Source organism: Canis lupus, chromosome 6, assembly GCF_011100685.1.
Source record: "Canis lupus familiaris isolate Mischka breed German Shepherd chromosome 6, alternate assembly UU_Cfam_GSD_1.0, whole genome shotgun sequence".
In the NCBI taxonomy this organism is placed as follows: domain Eukaryota; kingdom Metazoa; phylum Chordata; class Mammalia; order Carnivora; family Canidae; genus Canis; species Canis lupus.
Genome location: NC_049227.1, coordinates 49,611,966 through 49,635,866, shown reverse-complemented (window position 1 = coordinate 49,635,866; position 23,901 = coordinate 49,611,966). Strand labels below are relative to the sequence as shown.

Here is a 23,901-nt window from a genome sequence, read left to right as displayed (position 1 = left end):
GATGGCAAAAGTAATACATTTGACTGTAAAAGACTCAAAACATTACTGAAATGTACAACTTATCTATTGAAATGTTCTCATAATCTCACCTCTTAGAGATAAACCAGGAAACTTTAACCATACCTTAAAATCATTCAAGAAATGTTTTAGTGCATACTCTGTGCTAGACAGTAAACAACATAGGCGAATACCCAACCCCTGTGGAGCTTATATTCTAATAGAGGTTATAGTCAATAAAGCAGATGAACACACAAATAATATAATGTGGTGGTGAATTTTATGAAGCAGGTAAGGGAGTGTTATTTTAGAAGGGCTTGGAAAGTCCTCTGCATAAGGTGACATTTGAACAGAGCCTTTAATAGTGAAGGAGAGGGGCAGGAGACTGTTCACAGGAAGATTAGAAGGTAGGGAACTTCAGATAAACCCACTAAGGTGGGAACCTGCCTGGCATGGGTAAGGAGCAGTGAGGAGGGCAGGGTCGCTGAAGTGCCATACAGGGCAGAGTGTAGAGTATCTAGAGTTCGGGGAGAAGGTTGGAGTGGAAGATAAACTCTTGGGTGTCACCTGCTTATGTATGGTACTTAAAGCCATGAGATTGGATGAGTTTTCCCAGAGAATGAGAACCCGTAGAGAGGAGAAGCAGTCTGAGGACTGAACCTTGAAAGGTGAGGCACAGGAAGTAACTCCATCCAAGGAGAGTGGCCAGTGGGTAGAGGAGAGACGCAAATGCACATTGTCGTAGGAGCCCAGTGCAGAAAGTGTTTCAAACAGGAAGGAGTGATCAATCCTGTTAAATGCTGCTGTGACTGGTAATTGTAACTTAGACAAGACGGTCAGAAGGATAATGAAAAGGAAAGCCTGTTCAGAGGAGCTGCAGGAGGGAACGGGAAGGAAAGAAATGGGGGTAGTAGCAACTGTAGTCAACTTGTTAAGGCCTTTGCTCTAAAGGGCGCAATGTGATTGCCTGCCAGCGCTGACAGCCCACTTTGAGGCTTGCGGTCATAAATTTAAAGTGAAAACCACTAGCACTGTTGTAGGTTTTTCTCTGGTCTTGCTCAGCTACTTGATAAAAGGTATGGCAGAGACAGAGAGATTCAGCCGGTTTGGGGTTTCCTCAGAGGAGCACTGACAGAGTGAGAAAGGAGCACAGCAGGGGTCATGGCTGTGGAAAATGGAGATTTAAAGGTGGTAGTAGATGCTGAAAAAGGAGAAAAGTGAGAGTTAGCAGCAGGTCGGAGTTCTGGCAGAAGGATGAGTAGAACGAGTAGGGATGTGCACAGATTGGGAGGGGCCTGCACTTGGCATCTGCTGGTCTCAGGTGTGGCGGCAGGGGTGGATCCGGGTAAACGCCTCAGACAGGCCAGGTGTGCTGGATGGACTGCCCACATGGGTGTGTAAACCTAGAGTAATGAAGAGGGTGGAGGTGGAAAGAGAATAAGCCCACAGCCCCACTCGTTAGGGATGGAGCAGAGCTAGCTAGAGTCCGCGCTGGAGTCAGGATGGGGGGAGCTTGGAATAATCCGCCTGCCCAGGCTTTAAAGGAACTATGTTTTGGGGGTGGAAGTCAGAGGAGCAAAGATCTGGAAATAGTAGTGATAAACATCAGTAGAGACAAATAGTAGTGAGGACGTTTACCTGACCACAAGCTCTAGCAGTACGTGGAGTGTGGGAGAGAAAGCAGTGCTGTAGAGACAACAGTGTCCTCAGGCAGTAGCCAGTTTTCAGGAACAGCATGATCATGTTATGGCTATTCAGCAAGGAAGCTGAGGATTTAACGAAAATTATGCACTTAAGAGTATCTTTTAAATTGTGGAAATAATTATATCGACAAAGAAACTTGGTATAGAAAAAGGATAAGAGAAAAATTACTCATAGTTCCACCAGCCAAGAGAACTATGTTAATATTTTTGTGGGTTTTCTTTTGGTGTTTTTCTTTTATTCATGAGCCCTTTTAAAGACACACACACACAATTTTCGTTTGCAGTATTATATAAAATTACACTGTTAAGAAAATTGTTTTAGTTTTTTTCCTGATACTATATAGTCATTACAGAAAACTAGGAAAATGATGAAAAAAGAGGTAAAGAAAAGTCAGTCTGGATCAAATCTAAAGGTCACATTACCACTGTTAATAGCATTTCTTTACAGTCATTTCTAGACTCTTATGTATTTATTTGTTTTTTACATTCAGTTTCTACTATATATGCTGATTGTTAAGCTTGGTCAGGATTAGAGCATTCAAAGGTTCTAAATGAAAAATAAAAGTACTTTAAGTCAGTAGAGTTTCAGAATGATTTATTAAGTAGCAAGTCTTTCATTCAATGATAGATAAAACAAAGGTTAAAAAAAAAAAAGGTACAGGGCAACACATACAATGATTCATTATTACAGAGTCTATGTCTTAAGTATATATTTCCCATTACATGTATCAGGGGAAAATATCAGAGTGTGTGTGTGTGTGTGTATATATATATATATATATAATATATGCATGCATATGTGTGTGTGTATACATACATACATTATTTGGGTCTTTCTGGGTGGTGCCATTGTATTTTTTTTGGGGGGGGGGTGGGGTGATATAGTTTTAAAATTGTGCTTCCTTCCTAACATCTCTAAGGCAAACCAACATTTATTTGGCAAATGCTGGCAAACCAACATTTATTTACTTATTTATTTTTTATTTTTTAAATATTTTATTTATTTATTCTTGAGATACCAGAGAGAGGCAGAGGGAGAAGCAGGCTCCATGCAGGGGGCCTAATGTGGGACTCCATCCTGGAACTCCGAGATCATGGCCTGAGCCAAAGGCAGACTCTCAACCACTGAGCTGCCCAGACGTCCTCATATTTTATTATTTAAAAAAAAAATTAAGATTTTATTTATTCATAGAGATGCAGAAAGAGAGAGAGAGGCAGAGACACAGGCAGAGGGAGAAGCAGGCTCCATGCAAGAAGCCTGACGTGGGACTCGATCCACGGTCTCCAGGATCACGCCTTGGGATGCAGGCGACGTGAAGCCACTGCGCCACCGGGGCTGCCCTATTTTTAAATTTTTACTTAAATTTAATTAATTGACATATAATATATTATTGGTTTCAGAGCTAGAGCTCAGTGATTCATCAGTCTTATATAACACCCAGTACTCATATTACATGCTCTCCTTAATGTTATATCACCCACTGACCATGTCCTCCCGACCCTCTTCCCCTCCAGAAACCCTCGGTTTGTTGCCTATGATTAAGAGTCTCTTATGGTTTGTCTCCCTCTCTGATTTAACCTTGTTTTGTTTTTTTCCTCTCTTCCCCTATGATCCTCTGTTTTGTTTTTTAAATTCCACATATGAGTGAGATCATATGATAACTATCTTTCACCGATTGACTTACATCATCTCCTCTAGTTCCATCCATGTCATTGCAAATGGCAGGATTTCTTTTTCTTTTCTTTCTTTTCTTTTTTTTTTTTTAATGTCTGAATAGTAGTTCATTGTATATACACACCACATCTTCTTTATCTGTTCATTTGTTGATGGACATCTGGGCTCTTACCATAGTTTGGCTATTGTGGACATTGCTGCTATAAACATTGGGGTGCAGGTACCCCTTTGGATCACTACATCTGTATCTTTGGGGTAAATACCCAGTAGTGGAATTTGTGTTGGAATGGAAAGTGAATTCATAACAGCATGCAGAAATCTGAGTAATTAGTTGTAGCTTTGAATCACACTGTGATTTATTTAAAAGTGGTGCCCTTTACATAGAAGCTTTTTGAGGAACCTCCATACTGTTTTCCAGAGTAGTTGCACCAGCTTTCATTCCCACCAACTGTGTACAAGGGTTCCCCTTTCTTTGCATCCTCGCCATGTCATTTCCTGACTTTGTTTATTTTAGCCATTCTGACTGGTGTAAGGTGGTATCCCATTGTGGTTTGATTTGTATTTCCCTGATGCCAAGTGATGTTAAGCATTTTTTCTTCATGTGTCTGTTGGCCATTTGTTTGTCTTTGGAGAAATGTCTCTTCATGTCTTCTGCCCATTTCTTGAATGGATTATTTGTTCTTTGGGTGTTGAGTTTGATAAGTTCTTTATGGATTTTAGATACTAGCCCTTTATCTGAAATATCATTTGCAAATATCTTCTCCCATTCTGTTGGTTGTCTTTTGGTTTTGTCGACTGTTTCCTTTGCTGTGCAAAAGCTTTTTATCTTGATGAAGTCTCAGTGGTTCACTTTTGCCTTTGTTTCCCTTGCCTTTGAAGCATGTCTAGCAAGAAGTTGCTGTGGTCAAGATTAAAGAGGTTACTGCCTGTGTTCTCCTTTAGGATTTTGATGGATTCCTGTCTTGCATTTAGATCTTTCATCCATTTTGAGTCTATTTTTTTGGGAAACCAACATTTCTGACTTTGTCTTAAAAACATAATTTTTTTAAATGGCGAGCAATAAAAAAAGTAGCTCCAAAGTACAAAAACAAAGACATTCCAGTTGTCTATTTTTATGTTAAGAAATCAAACTTAATTTACTTAAATGTTCCTATGATAATGAAGTATTTGTAAGCAGATCACTCAGAGGTTTTTTAAGTTGAGTAAGTTTGCCCGGTTAGCCAAAACTGATTTTAGGAAATAGATAAAAACTCTTACAGACTCAACAAAATAGAGTATATAAAGTCTTTACCTTTAATTTTTATATATATTTGCAGTTCACCACGAGCAAAAGAAATAATAGGACTCTACATGTTTTCTGGACCTAAATGTTCCTCAATTGAGAACATGCCGTGGAAATAGACATCTCTTCCATGTAGGTTGCCCCATGTTCCATTTTCATTTTCACAGTGAAAATGAGTTCTTAGAAAAAATTTTTCTCTCCACATTTTCTGCTATAGGCAAAGGATGCTTTAAATTGCTCAGTAGAACTGAGTTGTGCTGTGGATTTTGTTTCCCAATGAAAAGCAGGAGATCGAATATAACAGTAAGAGTATAATTTTTTTGTCTTCTGAAAATACATTTAAGAGATTTCAGAGTTGTTTTGCTCTTTTTTTTCCTTAGTATTTGTGTTGGAATGGAAAGTGAATTCATAACAGCATGCAGAAATCTGAGTAATTAGTTGTAGCTTTGAATCACACTGTGATTTATTTAAAAGTGGTGCCCTTTACATAGATCCTGTAGTGTGATTTTTGATTCACTTATGTAAAGGAGGAACCTATGCATGATGGGAAAAAATACATAAACAGGATGCAGAAATAAGCTTTGTTGCAGGTGTGGTATTTTTGAAGTTGTGCTAGAATTTTTTTTTTTTTTTTTTTTATCAGTTTTCTACAACTCACCAGTTACCACCTTGTGGTGCTTTGTACCTTTTTACCATAATCATTTATAAATACAAAGAAAAACTTTTAAACAGAAGAAATTGTTTTGTTAGGTGTGAAAGTTTTTCAAGTAATATATTTATTTCTTATCATTTTGAAGGAAAAAATAGCCCAACTTACAGAGGCAAACTAAAGTACAGACTTTAGAAATGGTAGTAATGGTCGTAAGTAGAGATATGAAATGGAAAGAATATGCACTAATTAAAAGAAAATTTATATACTTGAAAATATAAATCATATTGTTAGTGAATATAGGTTTTGGAACAGATACTGATTTCGATAAATCTCATTGATTCTCTGGTTAAATAGACAATTACTTGTACATATATTAACTAAAAAATAGCATTTTTTAAACATATAAGAAGCTGCCATATCTTCAAATAGTCATATATGAGGATTATGGAGGTTTTTTTTTTAAAAAAAGGTTTTCCCTAATAATTTCCTTTATGGCTCATCTTTCACTTTCAAATGGTTATAATTTATGAACTATATTTCTTGGGTAAAGTAAGCAGTTTCTTAAGATTTTAACTTGTTTGTATATGTGTCTATACTGTAAAACAAATGGGAACATCATTGTATAGTAACTATTTCTTAATCATACATAAGACTATCATAGTGAAAGCATTTATAAATACTAATTAGTCTAATAGCCTTTCTCACCCAGCATTCTGGGAGAGAATTCCTAAGGCATTCATTTGTTTGTAAGTATTAACCTCGCACCTGTGCATTAGAAAAGTACTGGTTATGTTACCATCCTTGGTGGCATTCAGAAGTAGTCACTCAAACTATTTTGTGTGTTTGGTAGTTCAGAGCATGAATACTAGTTAAGAAAGGGTGGCAAGAAGGTCTTAGAAATATTGGAAAGAGGGTGCCTGGGTGACTCAGTCAGTTAAGCATCTCCCTTTGGCTCAGGTCATGATCCCCAGGTTCTGGGATTGAACTCTGTGTTGGGCTCCCTGTCAGTGAAGAGTCTGCTTCTCCCTCTCCCTCTGTCCCCCTCCAACCCCCCTAGCCCATGAGCCTAAAAGAACTCATGCTCTCTTTCTCAAATAAGTAAAATTTAAAAAAAATAAAAAATACTGGAAAGAACAGAGCAAATATGGTAATGTGTTAGTGATCATTAGCATTTTGAACAAGAGAATATTTGAGACTACTTTAGACAAGAGAGTGAGACTTAAAAATTTGAAAAAAGATTATTCTTTTAATCAAATCTATGGTTTTATTTCTGTAAAACTCATGAAAATAATGGAAAAATTATGACAAGCGTAATTTAGTACAGTCACAGATGTAAAATTGGTGTACAATATTAATACTCATATATAACCAAAATCCAGTGTATGGTATAAAATGTGTAAAACCTGTGTGAGGAAGTTTTTAAACATTTCTAAAACACACAAATGGACTTTACTGAGCCTCTTTTGTTTTTGAAGAATCAACATCATAAACATGTTAACTCTTACATTTATTTATAAACTTAAAACTATTTAAATAAAAGTACCAAGAGGTTTTTTCTGAAGGGTTATAGTGAAAGGTTATTTTATTTTATTTTAAAGATTTTATTTATTAAAAAAAAATAATAAAATTAAGATTTTATTTATTCATTCAGGAGAGACACACAGAGAGAGAGACAGAGGCACATGCAGAGGGAGAAGCAGGCTCCCCACAGGGAGCCCAATGTGGGATTCAGTCCCAGGACCCTAGGATCATGCCCTGAGCCGAAGGCAGGTGCTCAACCACTGAGCTACCCCGGGGTCCCAACAGTTGATTTTAAAGTTTATAAGGAAAAACAAACAAGCAGGAGGAATGCCCAGGAAAACCTTGGAAAAGAAAATATAAAATGTAAGGCCTTTATAATTAAAATAGTGAAGTGCTTGAAGAAGTAAACTAATGGAGCAGATTAGAAAGTCAGAAGTAGATTTATGTGCAAATACAAATTTAAGAACAAAAGTGGCATTTTAAATCAGTGAGGAAAAGATGGGCTTTCTAATAACTGGATAGCCATTTAGAGAAAGATAAATTTGGAACTGTAGCTCATACTATATATACTTGGGTGAATTCCAAATTGATTAGAGTTCTCAAAGTAAAATATGACACCTTGCTAATACTGGGAGAAAGCATGTCTGAATTGTTTTATAATATGAGAATATTAGAGGAATAACTATGGCTCAAAACCTAGAATCAGTAAGAAAAAAGAAGCATCAAAAGGGAAGTCCAGCTCTTTTTCCTCAGGAAGGTTGCAGTGAGAGCAGCTGTGGTGGTGGTCTCTGAGCTCTCCAACTCCACTCTTGTAGCCATAGTGACACCTGCACTCACCACTGCCATAACTGAGCAGATGACACTTCATGGCACCCAAAGTGCCACAACATTTGGGTAACCCAGGTCCCTACCACTCCCCAGTGATCCTGTCTGCCTCTTGAGATAAGACCATCATCATGTGGAAGCTGACCAGGAATGAGGCTAACTATGGCATCCTACAGTGCCCTTTAGGGTCATTCTCCCTTTTTTAGTGATGTGGTCAGCTCCTCAGATGGCCAGTTTGCCCTCCTAGGCTCCTGGGATGGAACCCTTCACCACAGGTACCACCGCATGCAGATTTGTAGGCCATACGAAGGATGTGCTGAGTATGGCCATCTTGGACAACCAGCAAATTGTCTCTAGCTCCTGAGATAAAACCATCAAGTTGTGGAATACTTGGACAGTGTGCAAATATACCATCCAGGATGAGAGCCATTCAGAGTGGGTGTCTTGTGTCTGCTTTTCACCCAATAGCAACAATTCCATCATTGTCTCCTGTGACTGGGACAAGCTGGTCAAGGTATGGAGCCTAGCAAAATGCAAGCTGAAGACCAGTCCCATTGGCTGCCTGAACACTGTGACTGCCTCTACAGATGGATCCCTCTGTGCTTCTGGAGGCAAGGATAGCCAAGCCAAGCTGTAGGACCTCAATGAAGGCAAGCACCTTCATATGCTAGATGGTGGGACATCATCATTACCCTGCGCTTTAGTCCTAACCTATACTGGCTCTGTGCTGCCACGATCCCCACCATCAAGATCTGGGACTTGGAAGGCAAGATCATTATAGATGAACTGAAATAGGAAGTTAGCAGTACAGGCAGCAAGGAAGAGCCTCCCACCTCCCCTAGTATACCTCTCTGGCCTGGTCGGCTAATGGCCAGACTCTGTTTGCCAGCTATATAGAGAACCTGTGGGAAGGTGGCAGGTGACCATTGCCATCCCCTAGAAGCATATGGCAGAGCTTTAGAAATAAAACATTGGCTTTCTGACTTTAAAAAACAAACACAATTGAAAGGGAAGTCGAAGGCATAATAAACTGGTAAGTATTTGCCACTTAGAACGTGAAAGGCTAACCTCCCTAATATAGAGAGAGCTCCCCCCCCCCCAAAAAAGTAAAAGACTAACAACTTGATAAACAAGTGGGCAAAAGTGTTAAGTTCATGTAGTTCATAGGAAAACAAATACAAGTGACTTTCATATAAAAGTAGTTTATCCTCACTCATAAAAAAGAAATGCCAATTAAAACTACATTGAGACAACAGCTTTCATCTACCAGGTGGATAAATACCCAAAAGTGTGTGTAATTTTTTTGTCAAGGCTATAGGTAAAATAGGCAGAACATTGCTGCAGAAATGAGGATGGTACTGTCCCTGCAGAAAGAATGTTGACATTATTTATCATACATAAATGTGCATTTATCTTTAATTAAGGAGGCCTACTTCTAGAAATATTTGTATCCTAAAGATGAACTGGAAAAAATATGAAAGGATATATTTATAAGGTCATTCTTTGTGGCTTTATTATAGCCCAAAATTGGATAGAACACAAATGTCTATCAAAGTTTTGTGCAGCCCTAAAAAAACAGGGTAAGTTGGGGGAAGAGAGGTGACATTGGCAAGACAGCAGAATAGGAAGCCCTAGATTATCTTTCCTTCATGGAGGACAGAAATTTAACACAGGAAAAATAACAAAATATTTCTGTAGAAATCCTGAAACCAGTTCCAAGGGTCCTGCACCCCAGGCTAGTGGTAAACCAACCATGTGGAGTCTTGGTAGGAAATATGACACTTTGTTCTCTCTCTAATTAGAGCCACTCCTACCCCCACCCCCCACCCCTGCACAGGGTGGAGTGTTTGGGAGGAAAACCCCAACTCCCACATTCTCCCTGGAAGAGGGAAAGGAGTTGAACATAACTTCAAGTGACTTTTGGGGGTTGCTGTCAGAGAGACAGTGTCTTTCTTTCTTGTATCCAAGTACTGATGGAAACAAGATACCGGCTGGCTTGGGCATCCCTGAGAACGTCCTGCGTTAGAGTCTGCAGTACCACAGACCGACACTAGATGGAACCCCAAGACTGGATTTACTATAGAGGAGATGGTCGCAATATTACAGACACGCACAAGGGGGAGCTCCTGAGTAGACGTGGACAAATCTCCAAGAGGACTTGCAAAAAAGCACAGAGGACACATACCCAGAAAAGACTTTTCTTTTCTCCAGAATCTCTAGCCAGACCGAGTAAAAAAAGTCATCCTTGTATGAAATCAGACTACAAAGTTGGGGAGTTGATTGATTCTTCAGATGTGCAAATACCAGGAACAAAAAATAAGACATATAAAGAAACAGCAAACTGTGATACATTTAAAGAAACAAATTAGATCTACAGAAACCAAATCAAAAAAAGGGCGGGGGATATAAATTCCCAGGTAAAGAATTCAAAATTACCATCATAAGGATACTTTTAATTAACTAAAAAGAAAGCATAGATAGACAACTAAACAAAATTAGGAATATGATGAAGGAACAAAATGAGAATAAGAACAAAGAGATAAAAACTAGGAAGAAGAGCTAAAAAGAAATTCTGGAACTAAAAAATAATAGTACTAAATTGAAAAATCCACTGGCAAGACTCAGTGAATTTGACCAGACAGAAGATAGGACCAGTGAACTTGAACACAGAACTTATAGAAATTACTGAAGCAGAGGAGTCAAAAACGAAAAATGAAGAAAGCCCAAGGGATTTATGCACAAGATGAACAATGAACAAATATGGGAGTCTCAGAAAGTGAGGAAGGGAAAGATTAAAGAACCTGTTGAAGAAATTTAACAATTGAGAAGAGAAATGGGTGTACAAATCAAGAAACTTAAAGAACTAGCATAAATCTAAAGAGGTGTACACTGAGATGCATCATAATTAAACTGTCAAATATCACATGTAGAGTGAGAATCTTGAAAGCAGCAAGGAGAAAACAACTTGTCACATGCCATGCTAGCCACAAAGAAAATGTCTATAGAACGTACACAAAGGGAGATGAGAAGTGAATCAGAACATGTCACTACAGAAAATTCAAACACCAAGAGAGGAAACAAACAAAAAGCTATAAGAAAACAATGAACAAATGGTAATAGTAAGTCTTTTCATACCAGTAGTTACTTTAAATGTTAACAGATTAAACACATGTATTAAAAGACATAGGCTGGCCGAATGTATTAATAATAATAATAAAAAAAAACATGGGGTGCCTGGTGGCTCAATCTGTCAAATGTCTGACTCTTAATTTCCGCTCAGGTCATGATCTCAGAATTGTGAGATTTAGCCCCATGTCCAGCTCTGTACTGGGTATGAAGCCTGCTTAAGATTCTCTCTCTCCCTCTGCTCCTTGCCCTCTAAACAAAACAAAAACAAAACATGATCCAGTTTTGTTCTGCCATAAAAGATGGACTTTAGATCCAAATTTACACAGACTAACAGTGAAAAGGTGGAAAAAGACATTCTGTGCAAACAGGAACCTAAAGAGAGTTCAGAGTGGCCATACTTCTATCAGACAAGATATATATATATCTTTCCACTCAATAACAGTAGACACATTTTTCTTGAAACATGGAACAATATCCCAGATAGACTACATGTTAGGTAACAAAAAAATAGTCCTAACATTTTAGAAGATTAAAATCATACAAAATATCTTCTCTGATCAAAATGTAAAGAAACGAAATCACTAGCAGAAGGAAAATATGAAAATGCAAAATTATGTGGAAATTAAATAATATATTCTTTAACAACCAGTGCGTCAAAGAAGAAATTACAAAGGAACTTAGAAAATATCTGGAGACAAAATGAAAACAAAAATACAACATATCAAAACTTACAGGATACAGTGAAAGGAGTAGTAAGAGGGAAGTTCATAGTGACACATTGCCCACATTAAAAAAAAAATCTCAGCATATCCACATGACTTTCTTTTATCTCATTTTAGTTTTGTGAAGAAAAAAAAATCTCAACAACCTAACTTTATATGTTAAAGAATTGGAAAAATAAAACTAAAAAACTAGAATGTTAGCAGAAGGAAGGAAATAAAGATTGGATCAGATATAAATGAAATAGAGAATAGAAAACATCAACAAAACCCAGAGTTGTTTTTTTTTTTTAAAAGATCAACAAAATTGACAAACCCTTCAGTAGACAAACTCTAAGAAAAAAAAAGATTCAAATATCTAAAGTTAGCAACAAAAGAAGAGACACTACAACTGATATCACAGAAATAAAATATATATAAGGAACTATAACGAACAATTATATGCCAGCAAATTGGAAAACTTAGAAGAAATGGATGTATTTCCAGAAACATCCAACCTACCAAGACTGAATCATGAAGAAAAAAAAATCTGAACCTACAACTAGTGAGGAACCAATAGTTAAAGAATTGAAGCACTAATCAAAAACTTTTCAACAACAACAAAACACAGAACTGGATGAATTTACTGGTGAATTCTGAGTATTTAGAGAAGAATTAACACCAATTCTTTTTTCAGACTCTTCCAAGGAATTAAAGAGGAGAGGAGACTCTCAAACTCAGTCTGTGAGGCAAGAATGACCCAAGTACTGAAACCAGACAAAAACATGACAGGAAAAGAAAACTAGACCCCCCCCCCCCCAAAAAAAAAAAGAGAGAGAAAGAAAAAGAAAACTAGACCGATTATTTCTCATGAATATTGGCAAAAAAGTCCTAAACAAAATATTAGGCAAAATTAATTCAACAGCACGTTAAAAGGATCTTGCATCATGACCAGGTGGGATTTACACTTGGAATGTAAAGATAATTCAACATATGAAAATCAATCGATGTATAAAAAACCCAGTTAACATCATACTCAGTAGGGAAAGACTGAAAACTTTTCCTCTAAGATCAAGTACATTGTGGGCACGTCCAATTTCAGAAAGACTGTTCACTGTAACTACTGAACTACTGTTCACTATAGTACTGAAAATTTTAGAGCAATCAGACAAGAAAAAAAAAAGGCATATAAACTGAAAAAAGCAGAATTAAAATTTCCTGTTCACACATGACTTGTTCTTATATGTAGGAAATCCTAAAGACTCCATTAAAAAGCTGTTAGGACTAATAAAAGAATTTAGTGAAGTTGCAGAATCCAAAATCTACACTCAAAACTCAGTTGTGTTTCTATATACTAACAATGACTGATCTAAGAATGAAATTTAGAAAATAATCCCATTTACTGTAGCATCGAAAAGAATAAAATACTTAGGAATAAACTTCATCAAGGAAGTGAAAGACTTGTACACTGGAAACTACAAAACATTGCTAAAGGAAACCAAAGAAGATATGAGTAAAGGGAAAGAATCCTCTTGCTTATGGATCAGAATTTACTGTTTAAATGTGTATACTACCCAAAGTGATCTACAGGTTTAATGAAATCTTTAAAAATCCCATGGATGGCTTTTGCTTTAAAAAAAAAAAAAAAAAATCTTAAGATTTGTATGGAATTTCAAAGGATGATGAATACCAATACAATCTTGAGAAAGAAGGCCTCATACTTCCTGATATCAGAACATACTACAAACCAACAGTAATTAAGATGGTGTGGTTCTGGCATAAAGATAGGTATATAGACCAATGTAGCAAATAGCCCAGGAATAAACCTTTCCATATATAGCCAAATTATTTTGACAAATTTATTTTGCCAAGGCACAGTGGGGAAAAAGGCAGGCACTTCTCTTCAAGAAATGGTTTTAGGAAAACTGGATATCCACAGGCAAAAGAATAAAGCTGGGCCCTTACCTTACACCACTTGCAAAAATTAACTCAAAATGGATTAAAGACCTAAATACATGATCTAAAACTGTTGAACTCCTAGATGAAAACATAAGGGGAAAGCTTCAGGACGTTGGGTTTAGCAGTGATTTCTTGGCTATGACCCTGAAAGACAGGCAACAAAATAAAAAATAGACAAATGGGACTTCATCGAACTTAAAAGCTATTGCTGTGTCATAAGAAACAATCAAGAGAGTAAAAAGGCAGCCTACGGAATGGGAGCAAATAATTGTAAATTATATAACTGATGAGAATTAATATGAAGAATATATTAGGAAAATCTACAACTTAAGCAAATAACAACAAATAATCCAGTTAAAAAATAGGCAGAAGATTTGAATAGACACTTCTCCAAAGAATGTATACAACTAGCCAGTAAGCATATGAAGAGATACTCAAACAGCACTAATCATTAGGGAAATTAAATTATTATGAGATATCACCTCATCCATCAAGACAGCCTTTATCAAAAGAATAGATAATATGTATTCATGAGGTTATGGGGAATTTGGAACTTTTGTGCAGTGTTGGTAGGAGTGGAATGGTACATCCATTATGGAAAATATGAATGTTCTTCAGAAAGCTAAGAGTAGACTTACCAGTAATCCCACTTTTGGGTATACATCTAAAAGAACTCAGAGCAGGAAATCAAAGAGATATTCACATTCCCAAGTTCATTGCAGCATTACTTTCAAGAGATAAGAGGTAGAAGTAACCCAGATGTCCAACAGATGAATGGATAAAGGAAATGTATATACATAACAGTGGAATATGAAGCAGTCTTTAAAAAGAAGGAAATGGGGGCACCTGGGTGGCTCAGTGGTTAGGCATCTGCATTGGGCTTTAAAAAATAAAAAAGGAAAAGGAAATGCTGCTACATGCTAAACATAGGTGAATCTTGACATTATGCTAAGCAAAATAAGCCAATCCAAAAGGGGCAAGTACTATATGAGCCCATTCAGATGAAATATGTAAAGTAGTCAGAATTATAGAATCAATGTAGAAAGGTGGTTGGGAAGGGCCAGAGACAGTGTTTAATGGGTATAGAAGTTCACTGTTACAACATGAAAAAGTTGTAGAGATCTTTTGCACAACATTAATGCTACCATTACTGAAAAATGTTTAAGATGGTAAACTTAGGTGTTTTATCATAATAATAAAAGAATAGGGAAGACCTCTATATAGTAATATGTGATTTTCAAGATATATTACTAAAAAAAAACTTTGAGGGAGTGCCTGGGGGGCTGAGTCAGTTGAATATCCGACTCTTAGCTCAGGCCTTGATCTTGGGGTTATGAGTTCAAGTCCTGTGTTGGGCCCAGCATGGAGCCCACTTTAAAAAAAAAAAGCAACACTTTGATAATGCAGCACGTGCATGCTATACAGGTGTATAGCTTAAGACGTGTAAAAGTAGCTCTGCTACCTTTAATATAAGCAGAAGAGGAGATACACATATAACATGCATGTTTTCTTACAAATTTCCAAAAGAAACTAGAAGGGTAAACCAAAAGCAAATATAATATGTTTACCTCTAGGCAGAGGGAAAGGATTAGAAGTGAGACTATGAATATTTTTTTTAAATATACTTTTGACTTTGGAATCATTGACATTTTTAGCCTTTAAAAAAATAAAATAGGGTGGGGGAGGGGTAAGTGAGATAAAGGGGATTAAGAGTACACTAATCACAATAAGCTCTGAGTAATATGTAGAATTGTTGAAACACTATATTGTACACCTGAAACTACTATAACACTATGTTAATTGATTGGAATTAATATTAAAATTTTTTGAAATACAATTTTTATTGTTTTGTTATTGTAAGTTTTTAAAGGTCAAAACCATATTAAGTTGTTTCAACTCTGATACACTTATTCATACACTTTTTTTCCTTTTTTTTCACTTGCTGCCAAAAGAAAAAAAGAATAGTCCCTCTTGGTTTTTCTATTTTAATGTTCATTGCTAATTTGTGTGTAATTAATTTCTAACTCTCCTCCATTAGCTATAGCCTGCACTTAAGTTACTGTGTTCTTGTTTAATTAATCCTTAGAAAAACATGATTTCTACCCCTATCTCACCAACTAAGTATTTTCATGTAGTCAGTATCCAACGTAATGTAGCACTTAGAAACCTACCTTGAGATACTCAATAAAAAGTCTCTTCTCACAGTGCTATTTTAAAAGTTTGATTTGGGTAAACAATTTAATGAGGGTCCTTTTGCCTTAGCTTTGTATTTCTCATGTTTGGTTTACTTTTCACAAACGTGAATTTGGAAGTTATCATTGAGGATGGGCCCTTCATGGTAACTAGGTGTCAGGGATTTGCTTCTATTCAAGTTTTGACAGTACCAATCAGCTCTCAGCTGGTGGAAAACATTTATATCCTTATTACTACTCCTCTTTTCCTGGGCTTTTAAATTTCTTTTTGGGGTCCAGGCTTCCTGTGCACTTTGAAGATCAGCTTTTCCTGTAAAGTCAAACCTCTCGTATAGGCAAATGTGCTCTGTGAGTACTAGCAAAGCCATGTTGGTGATTTCATTGGAAGAAATATTGTGCAGTGGTTAAGAGCATTTGCTAAAAGCAAGTGCCTGGGTTCAAATCCTGGTTTCACCATTTAGCTGTGTGACCTTGGGCAAGGCGCCTAAGCCTCTCTGTGCCTCAATTTTTCAACTTCAGAGTGGGGTTAATAGTAGTACCTACCTCATAATTTGTCATGTATGGAATAAATGGGTTAAGATATATAAAGTCTAGAACAAATTGGTTTAAAAAAAAAAATTGGGAAGCATTGTGTGTTAATTGCTTGCCTACCTTTCTTCCCAAAGGAATGCTTTTGGAAAGCAGGTACCACCATTCACTTAAATGGTCTCTCTGTTATGATGGTTAACATACCCTTTTTTCCCCCCAGTTAACTGACCTTCATTCCTTCATTATCAAGTGGGGAAAAAAGAGAGAAAAGAGGGAAAGAATAAAAAAATACAAATAGTTGGGGACTGCCTCCTTCATTTAAGAGGGCAGGGAAGTTGCTGCATATTAACGACGCCCCTTTGCTACTTGTCTCTGGTGTCCTTCATGGATGCAGGATTTCTTCAGAGGACCACACTCTAGAAGCAAAGCTCCATTACTATATGGTGAGGAAATATTATGGCTTCAACACCACATAGATTGAATCAGTTACACGTAGATCCTTCTTTAACTCACACTAGACAGATACAGTTTAGCCCAGATTCCTAATAACCTTGTTGAACCTAGAGATTAATCAGCACTTTGGTTCCATTCCTTTTGGATTTTTCTTACTGAACTCAATGTCTTTTTGTTCTGAGTTAAAACTTCTGATCATTGAAGCTATCTGAATGATAATTAATTTGATTTTGATAGTTGTGATAAATATTTCTTGCCATCTTATCTGGTTTTTCTAAGCAAGATCCTGTGTCTTCACCTCTGTACTGTTTTCAAAATACAAATTTCCTTAAAGAACTTCATCTCCTGCTTTTGTCCATTCTGCAACTGCATTCACATGGGTTGTAGAAATAGTGAGGAGGATCTTCCAGGTCTCATTATCTTTTTAATACAAGTGTTACCATATTTAATTCACAAATAATGTGAATTTATTCCTGCACAGTCTTCTCAAAACTAGGTATTTTGTGGCTCTTTTTGCCCTCTTACTTCATTGGTTCCATTGTCTCTTCCCAGTTCTTACCTCTTGACAAGACATCAGTGTAAATTTGCATTCATTTTTTTATCTGCACCTTTGTTCATTATGGCTGCATCATAGATCATTTAATCAATTCTTTCTTACATTGCTGGTGTGGTTTTAGTTTCTTATTCATGAGAATGAAGAAAAGAGCCTTTATAACATAAATCGCAAATCAAGTATTGGGAATGATGATTGCTTCTTCCTAAGCAATTCTTTCTCACTTGTACTTGAACAGAGGATAAGATACTATTGCTTCTATCTGTTAGGAATTCTTTTGGGGAGTGACTAAATTGAGGGAACCTTTATTGTTTTGTTATTTAGCTGTTACTTTGAATGGTTGAAAGTCCTATCAAACAAAGGCTGTTCTGTATTCTTAAAATCTTCCACTGTGTTTGAAATTTTAAAATAGATTATACATTCAGCAGACATATGCCAATTACTTATTAAAGTCCAAGTCCTGTGCTGGGCACTGGGAATAACAAGAACCATGACATGATCTCTGACTCTAGAAGACTTAATCATGATGAGACACTGTAGCGTAGTGCAGAGATCTTTAGCGTTGGAATTGGCACATCCAGCTCTGCCTCTTGCCAGTGTGTAACAAAGAGCAAGTTGTCTTAATCTCTCAGAGATGGTTTTCTCTTCCATCAAATAAGAGAGTTGGCCTAAGTATCTCAAAATCTTGCCTATATCTGACATTCTGTCATTTCAGAATGGGATGTTTTCATTAAGGTTCCTTAAGGCTGGTGTGAAGATCAAATAAAAAATTTATAAAGCACTTTAAAAACTATTAAGTGTTGCCTAAACAAAGGCATTGCTAATTATTTACTAATTTGACATTATTTACTAGTGCTTTTGGTCCAAAGTCCAGACGCATTAGATGTTATACCGAAGTTCCAGAAGTTTAAGGAAAAGGAGGACCTTTTCATGACTTTGGCTCTGAGTTCTGGGGGTATTTTTATGGTATCTGATTATCACCATTATTGGCAAAAGTAGATACTCTGTAAATGTGCATTGATTTAAACCATAGGTTTTGAAACTCAGTATAAATATAAGGTAAACCACAATCCCTGTGGTTTGGAGTTCTCTTCTATATTAGCCCCACGCTGGGCTTGGTCTCATAACTCTGAGATCATGACCTGAGCTGAAATCAAGAGTCAGGACCTTAACTGACTGAGCCACCCAGTTGCCCCTGCATTATAATTCTTGAAATTCTGGGTTAATATAGGTAATTGTTCATCGCTATGAAATAATTGTATTTGTGCAAATATGACTGCATATTTATAGCTTGCCATTGGACTACTGTGTCTAAATGTATATTTCAACTTTGGGTCACTTTTCTTTGGCTTTTTGTCCACTGAACATTTTCAAGTATATGACATATATCAGACCTTTGAATTTATGGGTTCTTTAAGAAGTACAACTATCTTTTTCTAGGTTCATAGATTGCAAGAATCCCTAATAATATGGAGAAGGACTGAGCCCATAAGCCAAGTTAAAATGTAATCATGTTTTAATTATTATAAGAGATGTTTATTCTCAGATATAAGTAGTAGTTTCAGCTCTCTGAAATTTTTTATTGCTAAGCATTATAGTTATCACTAGTGTGTTCTTCAAAAGTTTTCATATGTATGCCCTTTTCTTTTGTTTGGCTTGTTCATAATTACTGCTAGATAATTTACTGTTGAAATGGTGAGACTTTCACTAAAAACTACTTCTAAAGTGAAATTTGAATATAGTTTCATTTGCAAAGTTACTGGCAATAAAAAGTAATAACTACTGCTTATTTAATCTGTTAGCATTTAAGCCTACATTAAGTTTATGTTTATGACTGTATGATTATAAATTTGATTTACCTTCAGCTTTTGAAGAATAAAACCATTACCCTGTTTTACTGGTAAACTCATATACCTAATGACTCATGTCTTTATATATGCTAGGAAAATGGTGTTTCATTGTTAACGTTAGAATTGAGTTAGTCAACCAGAAGTGAACCTCTCATTGTTTCCAAATGCTTACTTTTTGGGTTTGGATGCAGCTCTAAGTGTTAGCTCAGTCAGGAATTTGCTAAGCTTGTCTTTTTCCCCATATCCTTTCATTATGGGTAGATAGATCCATGCTAAAATCTGTTTTATGATTTCCCATTACGATAGTTAATCAGAAAAATATGGACACAAACTCCTGAGCTAAACACAATTTTAAAAGGCAAAAATAAAGTTTCTGCAGGTTTCTTTTACATTTTTATGATCTTTGAAATTGTTATAGAAATTGACCTTGGTTCTAAATTGCGTATCACCATGAGACTTAGCAAGCACCTTTCTCCTTCCACCACAGTTTCATGACCACAGTATCGTTATAGCTGAAATCCTTGCATAATTTCAGAAGACAAAGTTAGACAGAATTAGTGTGACACATCAGTGTGCTTTCATGAAATGCTTGCTGCTGTTAAATGTAAACATTTTATTAAAATCCTACTCTTTAAAAAAAAAAAAAAGAAGAAGAAAAGGGGCAGCCTTGGTGGCCCAGCGGTTTAGCGCTGCCTTCAGCCTAGGACCTGATCCTGGAGACCCGGGATCGAGTCCCGCGTCAGGCTCCCTGCATGGAGCCTGCTTTTCCCTCTGCCTGTGTCCCTGCCTCTCTCTCTCTCTCTCTCTCTCTCTCTCTCTCTCTGTCTCTCGTGAATGAATTAATAAAATCTTAAAAAAAAATTTTTTTTCTACTGAAGCAGGCAACCATTTTGAATTTTATAATACAGCAAAATCAGTAAATACCTCATTGACCCTTACCAAAAAAATACACTATTCTAATTATTTCCTTATATCAGTTATGATATCTTTTATTTAGTTATTTTAAAATTAACTTTATTAAAATGTTTATTTGCATTATGATTCTTTTTTGTCGTTTTGTTTTTGAGAGAGAGCGCGCACACAAAAGCTTGAGCAGGGGGGAGGGGGCAGAGGGAGAAATCTTAAGCAGACTCCTTGTACTTGCTGAGTGTAGAGCCCCAGACAGACTTGATTTCATGACCCTGAGATCATGACCTGAGCCAAAATCAAGAGTTGGAGACTTTAACCAACTGAGCCAACCAGGATTATGCATTATGATTCTTGAACTCAGTGTTAAAATGAATGATCTCTAAATTCCCTATTAATTTTAATAGTTTGTTATCTGTGATCATGGAACTTCACCAGTTCTAGAATCTTCAAACTAAGGTTCACATGTGAAAATAAATTTTATGAGAAAAGGGAAAATATAGCTTGCTTGCTTGCTTCCTTCCTTCCTTCTTCCTTGTTTCCTTCCTCCTTCCTTGTTTCCTTCCTTCTTTCCTTCCATTTTAAACAAATGTGGTGTCAGGGAGTATCTGGCTTTAGGAGGCAACATACACAGAATATAGACATAAAAATTTGAACAAAGGTTTGGATAAGGGCAGCCTGGGTGGCCCAGCGGTTTAGCGCCACCTTCAGCCCAGGGTGTGATCCTGGAGACCCGGGATCAAGTCCCACGTCAGGCTCCCTACATGGAGCCTGCTTCTCCCTCTGCCTGTGTCTGTGCCTCTCTCTTTCTCTCTGTGTCTCTCATGAATGAATAAATAAAATCTTAGGGAAAAAAAAGGTTTGAATAAATTTATAGATGGTTCTGGATGACTTAAGAGACTATTAGGAGAATGTCCTTAAGGTTTGAAGGTTGATCTCTTCAAGGATTATTAAAACTTGGACTCAGTCATCTCTTTATTGTGTTTTAGCTCACACAAAAGTTAGAAAAATTAGACTGTACCTAGGTATTCTAAAATATTAGGTATTACAAAAGTTATGATACCCTTTTTTGATATATAAAAGTAACCTTTCATTTCCACATATATTCTTGCACTAGTATTCCTTGTAGTTTGACCATTTTTTTCTTATCAAATGAAAAATGAAGATGGAAGAAATTGCCTATTTAATCCACTTCCTTGTTTTACAGATGAGAAAACTGACGCTCTAGAAGGCTGTGCAATTTGTCCAGTTATTTAATGGCAGAATTAGAACCCAAGTATCATGTTTTCTATTTGAGTGCATTTTCCACCTCAGATATCTTCAGGCATCATTAGCAATTCCTTGGGATAAAGATTGAAAAGGAAATTATCAAAATAGTTTAATTTTTCTATATGCCTCCTAGACAGTCATAAAAACCCCTCTATTTTCTCAAACTTTTTTCTTATTCTAGGAGGACCATTTTGGTGCTTCACTTTCTAAAAAGTACAGTAAGGAAGGTAGGAAAACATAAAAATTGTAAGTTAGATATAAAAACATTCCATGACTGATCCTTCCTTTTTCCTGAGAAATGATGGAGAGAGGAAAGAAAAATGTCATAATGGTTGAATTATACCTTGTGAAACTACCATCATGTTTTTCTTTGTCTTTTTTATAAACCCAGGGCATCCTTACCTGTATAATACCAATAGATAGGAACAAACGCAGCTCTTCAGGTCAGATGAAGGAATTACTGATATTCCTTTACTGTCAAATCCTTAATCCCACTTCCAGTTTCTATCCATTTCCTCATTTTTTTTCCCTCTAACATTACCATAGGTATCAGAATTTTTTTTTTTAGGAGCACAGAGAGGACATTTCATAAAGTTTGGAGAGCAGTTTGGGATCAGGAAATATATCCTAGAAGGGGTGACACTTGAGACTTTAAAAAAAGAATAGAAACCAGAGTAGGGCAGTTTAGGAACATTCTAGGCAGAGCTGACATCATGAACAAAGCATAAAAAGAAGGAACAGCCAAAAGTAAAGTGCAAATGTGTTTGTTTAGAGGGCTTAAAATATGGGACTCCTGGGTAGCTTCATTGGTAAAGCATCTGCCTTCAGCTCAGGTCATGATCCCAGGATTCTGGGATTGAGCCCCACATCAGGTTCCCCGGTCAGTGGAGAGTCTGCTTTTCCTTCTTCCTCTGAACCTACCCACTGCTTGTGCTCTTGCTTGCTGGCTCTCTCTCAAATAATCTTTTTTTAATCTTTAAAAAAGGGGGGGGGGCTTAAAATGAGAAGCGAGAATTGATAGGAAGGGCAGCTAGCTAGGCGAGGCAGATCTAAAAATATACCATTTTAAAGAGTTTACATTTAATCCCCAAGGTATTGAGGAGCTTTTATGGGATTTTTTTAATGGGGAAGGGATAGGATCAGATACTGATTTTAGATAGTCTAATAGTTTTATAAAGAATGGTTGTAGTCGTTACCTAAGGATACATAACAAATTATACAAAAACCCAGTAGCCAAAATAATAGGCCTTATCTTATAGTTTATCGTGGCTCAGGAACCTGCTCATAGCCAACAAGGCTCTCTGGCTCAGGGTCATTCATAAGGTGACAGCCAGGGCTACAGTCATTCCAAGGTTCATCTGGGAGAGAATCCACTTCTAAGCTCACTGAAGTGGTTGTTGAAAGTATTGAGTTCCTTTTGTGCTATTGGACTGAGGCTCTCCATTCCTCTCCAGAGGCATCCTGCAGTGCCTTGTCACTTGGGCCTCTCTGTAGAATACCTCAGAGCATGATAGCCAAGAGTGAAAACTAGAGCAGAGTGAACAAGATGGAAGGCAGAGTCTTTTAATCTGATTTTAGAAGTGTCATCATGTCACTTTCGCTGTACTTTTTTCTTTTTTTTTTTTTTTTTGTACTTTTTTCATTAGCAGCAAGTGCAAGGTCCAGTCCACACTCAAGAGTAGGGGATTACACATGAACATGAGTACTAGGGAGGCATGGGCCATTGGGATCCATCTTCGAAGCTGCCGATCACAGTGGACTTGAAATAAGACTAGAGGCAAAAATGGCCCACTTGGGAGGCTATTATAATAACCCAAGTGAAGATGAGATTATTGTAGACGTGTAGTAGAATGAAGGGGAGGGAATGGAGTCAGGAAGTATTTAGGATGTTACATCATGAGAACTTGGTGATTTAGAGCATGGGAGTTTTAAGGGAGAAGGAGGATTGAAGGGTGGCATCTAATGATTCTTAGCTCTTAATCTGACTAAAGAATGTTTTCATTTTGAACGTGACTTAACCTCCTATCTGCATTGAGTTTTTCATCTTCACTACTGCCATTCCCTCCACACTTCTTGTCTTTCGGATTTTGTCTCTTGATATTGCTTCACTATTTTCTTTTCTTTTTTTTAAGATTTTATTTATTTATTTGTTGATGAGAGACAGACAGAGAGAGAGGGAGAGAGATAGAGGGAGAAGCAGGCTCTTTACAGGGAGCCCAATGTGTGACTCGATCCCCAGACAGGGATCACACCCTCAGCCAAAGGTAGATGCTCAACCGCTGAACCACTCAGGCATCCCTGCGTGCTTCACTATTTCTTCACTATATCCAGTTAGACACCAGTTATTTCTCTCAGTATCTGTTTGATTTTCCTAGTTGTTTCTGTTCCTGTCTTACTCATTATCCAAGTACTTATTACTGTGCACAGAAAGTGTGGGAGTGGACTTGTAATTGCTTCCCTGTAGCCATTGCCTATCTTCAGTCTAGATTTCTCAAGCATCTAATATTTATATACCTATCATTGATTTAACCAACAGGTATTTATTGTGGGCCCACTTTCTGACCAGAACTTTACTTGGCTTCCTTGGGAATATAATTGTGAACAAGACAAGCACTGTCTCTGTTCTCATTGTCTTCGTTCTTTTAATGTCTTTTCCTTTCCACCTGTCAGAAATATCACTAAGTTTGGGAGCACCTGGCTGGCTCAGTC

At 36.9% G+C, this 23,901-nt stretch overlaps 1 protein-coding gene and 1 pseudogene across 1 annotated transcript in view; both read left to right on the top strand.

Moving 5' to 3' along the window:
- The window catches only part of SLC30A7 (solute carrier family 30 member 7), a 90,760-nt gene that overhangs the window by 43,757 nt on the left and 23,102 nt on the right, over positions 1-23,901 (top strand). The gene's annotated exons all lie outside the window — the stretch shown is intronic.
- On the top strand, positions 1,159-8,765 carry LOC119872381 (annotated as a pseudogene).